At 46.8% G+C, this 7,858-nt stretch overlaps 1 protein-coding gene across 1 annotated transcript in view; it reads right to left on the minus strand.

Annotated features, from left to right (window-relative positions):
* Positions 1 to 2,704, minus strand: part of LOC149435878 (interferon-induced very large GTPase 1-like) — a 62,585-nt gene extending 59,881 nt beyond the window's left edge. The window contains exon 1 of the mRNA XM_089662341.1: positions 2,633 to 2,704. The gene's annotated coding sequence lies outside the window, so the exon portion shown is untranslated. The remainder of the gene's footprint in view (positions 1 to 2,632) is intronic.
* Between the last annotated feature and the right edge of the window lie 5,154 nt (positions 2,705 to 7,858).

The following is a 7,858-nucleotide window of genomic DNA, read 5'->3' on the forward strand; positions in this document are numbered from 1 at the left end:
CCCCCTCACATGTTTGTAAATATTTGATTCTCTCTTTTCATGTGACAACACTGAAGAAATGACACTTTGCTACAATGTGACGTAGTCAGTGTACAGCTTGTATAACATGGAAATTTGCTGTCCCCTCAAAATAACTCAACACACAGCCATTAATGTCTAAACCGCTGGCAACAAAAGTGAATCCACCCCTAAGTGACAAGGTCCAAATTGGGCCCAAAGTGTCAATATTTTGTCTGGCCGCTATTATTTTCCAGCACTGCCTTAACCCTCTTGGGCATGGAGTTCCCCAGAGCTTTACAGGTTGCCAATGGAGTCCTCCCCCCACTCCTCCATGACATGACATCACGGAGCTGGTGGATGTTAGAGACCTTGCGCGCCTCCACCTTCCGTTTGAGGATGCCCCACAGATGCTCAATACGGTTTAGGTCTGGAGACATGCTTGGGCAGTCCATCACCTTCACCCTCAGCTTCTTTAGCAAGGCAGTGGTGGTCTTGGAGGTGTGTTTGGGGTCGTTATCATATTGGAATACTGCCCTGCGGCCCAGTCTCTGAAGGGAGGGGATCATGCTCTGCTTCAGAATGTCACAGTACATGTTGGCATTCGTGGTTCCCTCAATGAACTGTAGCTCCCCAGTGCCGGCAGCACTCATGCGGCCCCATACCATGACACCTCCACCACCATGGGGCCCCAGACCATGACACTCCTACCACCATGGGGCCCCAGACCATGACACACCCACCACCATGCTTGACTGTAGGCAAGACACACTTGTCTTTGTACTCCTCACCTGCTTGACACCATCTGAACCATATAAGTTTATCTTGGTCTCATCAGACCACAGGACATGGTTCCAGTAATCCATGTCCATAATCTGCTAAACTTCCCTGTGCATCATCTTTAGAAGAGGCTTCCTTCTGGGACGACAGCCATGCAGATCAATTTGATGCAGTGTGCGGTGTATCGTCTGAGCACTGACAGGCTGACTCCCCCCCCCCCACCCCTTCACCCTCTGCAGCAATGCTGGCAGCACTCATACGTCTATTTTCCAAAGACAACCTCTGGATATGACGCTGAGCACGTGCACTCAACTTCTTTGGTGGACCATGGCGAGGTCTGTTCTGAGTGGAACCTGTCCTGTTACACCGCTGTATGGTCTTGGCCACCGTGCTGCAGCTCAGTTTCAGGGTCTTGGCAATCTTCTTATAGCCTAGGCCATCTTTATGTAGAGCAACAATTCTTTTTTTCAGATCCTCAGAGAGTTCTTTGCCATGAGGTGCCATGTTGAACTTCTAGTGACCAGTATGAGAGAGTGAGAGTGATAACACCAAATTTAACCCACCCCCTCCCCATTCACACCTGAGACCTTGTAACACTAATGAGTCACATGACACCGGGGAGGGAAATTGGCTGATTGGGCCCAATTTGGACCTTGTCACTTAGGGGTGGAGTCACTTTTGTTGCCAGCGGTTTAGACATTAATGGCGGTGTGTTGAGTTATTTTGAGGGAATAGCAAATTTACATGTTATACAAGCTGTACACTGACTACGTCACATTGTAGCAAAGTGTCATTTCCTCAGTGTTGTCACATGAAAAGATATAATAAAAATAAAATATTTACAAAAATGTGAGGGATGTACTGTCTTCTGTGATATACTGTATGCGTATATATATATATATATATATATAATTTTTTTTTTCTTCCAGAAATTAATCCAAATGGATTTCTGCACTAAATACAATCCCTACACAGTCATAATGGCAGTTTATTGACTTCTCGGCAGTTGAAGACCTCTCTGCCCCGCCCTTCTCCCGTGCCGCCATAATGAAACAACATTTTCTCCACACCTGTGCAGTTTTCAGCTCCTCTATTGAACTTTGTACCAACAACCTTTGTCAAAGAGAGCTGTAGGTGCCGCCCATACAATGTACTCCTCCTCCAGTCATTGACCCTTAAACCACTGTGCATTTTTAAAAACAAACTCATTTTTTCTCATCTATACTGTATTTATTTCATGGTGTATTTATCAGGAGGATGTATCCTTGTCATTTTATCTTCTAGCTGTATATACTTTTTTATATCTCTTATACATTTCATATTTTTTTTCCCCAAAGTGATTGTTTGTATGATCTGTGCTCCTGACAACACATGGGCAGACGTCAGGCTAATTTCTATAGAAAATGAGAATTCTATACATTGTAACAATATGTTACGCTGAACAATCTCTCTGCTCAGCACATGAAGGCTTACATCACATCCTAACATACTAAATGTAAGCAACATACTACAGGATTACAGCGCTACATAATCATATAATATATATTGCAGAATTTACTGAATCTGGAACAACTTCTAGATTTCATTTTCAAAGATTAACTGGACAAGCTGAAGATAGAAGCCAATTGGTTGCCATGCACAGCTGCTCCAGTCTTAATTCCTCTCAATGTATTCTTCACAGGGGGCGGAGCTGATAATTAATTACAATGTATCACTTGCAACTAATCAGCCTCTATCTCCAGCCCGCTCAATTAAGTTTTGAAAATTGAAAACTGGAAGCTGATTGGTTGCCATGGACAGCTACTCCATATCCTATCTGCTCCAGTCTTAGTAAGTATCATTTTGGGGTACCTACCTCATACTCCATGAATGTGTTTGCTCTCAGCAGTTCCTTGGGTGTCTCCTCGGTGCTGATAATGTGATCAGGTTTTACCAGACGTATAAAGGGAGTTTGGCAGGACAGGTTTTCCTGGATTCAGACAATTTACAGTAAATGAAAAGAATGCTGAATGCTGCTTTCACTTTCATTATCTCTCGCTCTACTATACTACACTTTATCATATTAAATATAAAAATGTGTCCTATTAGTGCACTTGGCACAGGAACAGTTGGGTGCTGTTGATGATATTTTTTTTATTTGCACCAACATACAATTTTTATGGAGTGGCTGTGGCCAAATTGCACAGTGGAGGGTTTTAAAGGGGCATTGTTAAATAAAACCAGGATTCCATAACACAGAATGCAGAGTTTAGAAGTGCACTCTTTACAAAGTGCAGGGTTCAGCAATGCACATCTCACAACAGGCCAGTTTGAAATCCAAAATCTACTTTCCCTCCCAAATTCTCCCCAAATCCCCCTCCCACCAATAAATAGCTTTTCCCCCCAAATTCCCCCCACTTGCAGACTAAACCAATGAACTCTGTATGTTGTGATGTCTCCTCCCACCAAGTAAAAATCTTCCCCAGTGACCACCCCATTTTCCACAACTCACCTCTTTCCCTGGACAAAACACATGTCTGCACCCCTATCCAAAAGTTCACCTCTGCACCCTGGCCAACGTCCACCTCTGTACCCCACCATCGAAAGCTCACCTCTGCACCCCTCTGTCCACTAGTGACCCCTGCACCCTTGTCCAAAGCCCACCACTAAACTCCAGTCCAAAGCTCACCTCTACATCACATCATTCACAGCTCATTCTGCTTTCCCATCCACAGCTCATCTCTTCACTTCCCATTCACAACCTACCACTGCACCGCCATCGACAACTGTCTCAGCTCACCTCTGCACCCCCTGTTCCAACTTCAACTTTTCACCCCCTGTACACAGCTCATCTCTATATTTCCCATCCTTAACTTACCTCTACATCTCCATCCACAACTGTCTGCAGCTCACCTCTGCATCCTCTGCCCACAGCTCACCTCTGCACCCCCTGTCCACAGCTCACCTCTGCACCCCCTGTGCACAGCTCACCTCTGCACCTCCTTCCCACAGCTCACCTCTGCATCCTCTGCCCGTAGCTCACCTCTGCACCCCCTGTCCACAGCTCATCTCTATATTTCCTGTCTACAACGTAACTCTGCATCCTCATCCACAACTGTCTGCAGCTCACCTCTGCACCCCTGCCCACAGCTCACCTCTCCACCCCATGGCAACAGCTCACCTCTGCACCTCCTGCCCACAGCTCACCTCTGCACCCCCTTTTCACAGCTCAACTTTGCACCCCTGGCCCCAACTAAGCTCACCTCTGCATCCTCTGGCCCCAAATCCCCTGATGCAGAGGTGAGCTACAGATGGGAGGTTCAGAGGTAAGCTGTGGACAGAGGGTGCGTTAGTGAGCTGTGGAATGGGGGTGCAGAGGTGAAGTGCATACAGTTGTGGATGAGGGTGCAGGGGTAAGTTGTGGAGGGAAGTGTAGAGATGAGCAGCACAGTGGCTAAATTGTTAGCACTTTCACCTGGCAGTGTTAGGGTTGTTCAAATCCCAACTATGGCACCACCTGCTTGGAGTTTGCATGTTCTCCCTGTGCCTGCATGGGTTTCCTCAGGGTACTCTGGTTTTCTTCCACACTCCAAAGACAAAGGTGAATTGGTTCCTGTCTAAATTGTCCCTAGTATGTGTATATATTAATGTGAGTTAGGGACTTTAGATTGTACACCCCTTGAGGGTTAGGGACTGATGTGAATGTACTATGCTAAGTAAATTGATGGCGCTATATAAGTACCTGAAATAAATAAATAAATAGATGAGCTGTGGATGGCAGGGTGCAGAGGTGAACTGTGGACAGGGGGTGCAAAGGTGAGATATGGATGGGAGGTTCAGAGGTAAGCTATGGACGGAAGTGTAGAGGTGAGCTGTGGACGGTAGGGTGTAGAGGTGAGCTGTGGACAGGGGGTGCAAAGATGAGCTGTGGACAGGGGGTGCAGAGGTGAGCTGTGGACAGGGGGTGCAGAGGTGAGCTGTGGACAGGGGGTGTAAAGGTAAGCTGCAGGCAGTTGTGCATGAGGGTTACTATAGAGGGGGGCCGGTTGATGACATTTGTGTTTTGCAAAGCTAGCTAACCATACGAGGGCAGTGTAGGAGGGGGAGGGGGGATGTGCAATGGTAAGCTGCAGTCAAGATTTGCATCTCACCTCTGCACCCTCCACTGCCCTCATATGGTTAGCTAGCTTTGCAACACACAGGTGTCACCAGCCGGCCCCCCTCTATAGTAACTCCAGTGTTGGTTCCTATCCTCCCACACATTGCACCAATCGCACTCATCCCCAGCTCCGCCTCTTCCCCACTGGCCGGTGATCACCCCTGGGGCATCGGCTTCCATGCATTAGGCTGCAGGACGAGATGCCCCCCCCACAAGAGGGACTGTTACTTTCAAACACAAAAACCGCTTCTGTGTTTATAGGAGACAGTAGATATTGTGAGCACAGGGCCAGTGCCGGAGGTGGTAGAATGGAGTTCCACCACGTTCCTGCTGAGAAAAAGCCCTGGATTTAGGCTATTATCTTTTGTGTCCAATAGAACGATCATTCTTCAGCCTGAGAATGAGAATATCATATTGAAAATGAAGAGGTTACTCGACTTATGGAAACTCTCCTACGACAGAATACACCTTCAGAAGGGATGTCATGTATTATAATGTATTCTTTTACATCCGGGCATGCGTAGTTTTACTCCTCCAATTGTTTTTGGAATTAATACTGTACTGATTAAATGAAAATCGTACGATCTGGTATTGTAAGAGAACATTTTTTGTGTTTGTCCCTTTGGATAATTTTGGCTAAAGCTGTGTACTAATAATCCGATTATCATACGATTATTTTTTCACCAATTTGTGTGTACTTGGCTTTAGTTCAGACGTTTTCCTTTGCTGAATAGTTTTAAAATTCCATTTAACAACTAAGACATCAAAAAGTGTAACTTCCCTCTCTGGGTGATCTCTGTACATTGCAGGGATTGTAATAAACTTTGCAGCAGATTCCTTTTGTTATTCTGAAGAAAGACTTGTGTTTGTCTGTGTCCATGTGCTAAGTGAATGGGAATGGAAGTGGTTTCATAATTATCAATCAGCTGTTGCACTGCAGGGCTCTAGTGAGGAAATTGGCAGGGTCTGCATCCCTTTAGATGTGATTTTTTTTTTCACTGGGAGTATCTCACCAAAAAATGACATTTTTGTTGTAGGGGATGTCTGAAATCTGACTTGTATCCTAGTGCAGACTTCTGGGAAAATCAGAGAGCCAATCACACGAGCAGGAAATGACATTTCTGGGGGCGTTTACACCATCTGTGTACAGAACACCTCCAGGTCACCATATTGCATTTTACAGAAAATTACAGAGCTGCAGATTGAAAAGGAAAAGTCATTTGTGTAACAGAGGGTAGGCAGGACAGAACACACAAGGCAGACGGCAAACACTTAAAGCTTTATTAAAAGAGACAACAGTCACTCAATGGGGAGTAGTGCAGGGAGAGAGAGTCCAAAATACTTGTAATCCAGCCCTGGTGGGCAAAGTTAAAGTCTCTACAGCAATTTGTAATCCAAGTGGCAGTTCATAAGCAGTCAGATAACACAAGGGAAGCATACACTCACGTAAAGCTGATGCGGTAGTCTCCGGCAGAGCTGATGTGGTAGTCTCAGACAAAGCTGACAGCGTTTCAGGCAGGGCTGATGTGGCTTCTAGGGTCCCCCTTCCTCCAATGGGGCTCAGGCAGAGCCAACAGCGTTTCAGACAGGGCTGATGTAACTTCTGGGGTCCCCCTTCCTCTAATCGGGCTCAGGCAGAGCCAGGGGCCACTAGAGGCCAGCTGCAGCGGAATGGCTCAACAGGGGAGACCAGCACTGACCTCTTAAATCACCCCCCCCCTGAGCAGGAGGAGAGGTCGAGGGGGATCATTAGCAGGATGACAATGGAGGGACTGCCTTAATTGAGTTTAGGGACATTTTGGATGACAATGGAGAGAATGGACAGGAAGGGAACTACAGTAATTTAATTTGTAGCTGTAAACAGGAGGACAGTGGGGAGGATATTATATTTAGGCAAAAGACTGGTTGGACAGGATGGACAAGGAAACACAATACATTAATACAAAAGTAAGGCACTAATTAGGGATGTAGGACATCTGAGCACAAGACAGGATGGACAAAGAAACACAATAAATGGATTTGTAGGTGTAAACAGGATAACAATGGGGAGTATACACTAATTGAATTTGGGACCTTTTGTGGAGGGGGCGCCTTAATTACAGCTAGGGGCCTTTGGCACACAGGAGTAGAATACTAATTGCAGGATGCTCTTCCTATGGCCAGGAGGGATTAAAGGAACCAGGAATTAATAACTGGGAATTAATAACTGGGCTGGCAGAGAACTTGTGACACTCTTGATCATTAACCAGGAATTAATAATTGGCCCCTATACCGTGACACTCCTCCCCCTTCCACTTTACAAGTGCCGATAAGGAGAACCTCAACAGGTCTCCTTGGAGGTACCTGTGGGGTGTTATCGCTTCTTCATCATCTTCTTCCGCGCTCTGGTCCTCCTCTGCTGCTGCTGCCACCAGTCAGTGTGACGGAAGCGTAGGCAGGACAGAACGCACAAAGAAGATGGAGAACACACAAATCTTCACTGAACCATGAAAGACACTCAACCAGGACAATCCATGGCACTCCACGACATGCAGCCCGTAGGGACACCCACGATGAGCTGGCTCACGGGGACTCAATGGGAGTCTACCCTCAACACAGCTCCCACACAGCATACTAGGGGCAACATCAGGCTCACAGGGATTCAACGGGACTCTGGCTGTGGAGGCTGCCCTCAACACAGCTCCCACCACAGCATACTAGGGGCAACATCAGGCTCACAGGGATTCAATGGGACTTTGGCTGTGGAGTCTGGCCTCAACACAGTGTACTAGGGACAACATCAGGCTCACGGGGACTCAGCAGGTAGCGATGGCTCAAGCACTCGGGGGCATCACAGGTAGCTATACTCCGGGCACGCCATGAGGCGGTTCAAGTAAGGGTAGCCTGGGCGCACAATAGGGACAGTTCATGACACGGGTGGTCTGTGCGCACAATGGGGACAGT

Source organism: Staurois parvus, unplaced genomic scaffold, assembly GCF_062004578.1.
Source record: "Staurois parvus isolate SC_StPar_1 unplaced genomic scaffold, SC_StPar_1.0 ptg001457l, whole genome shotgun sequence".
Lineage (NCBI taxonomy): Eukaryota > Metazoa > Chordata > Amphibia > Anura > Ranidae > Staurois > Staurois parvus.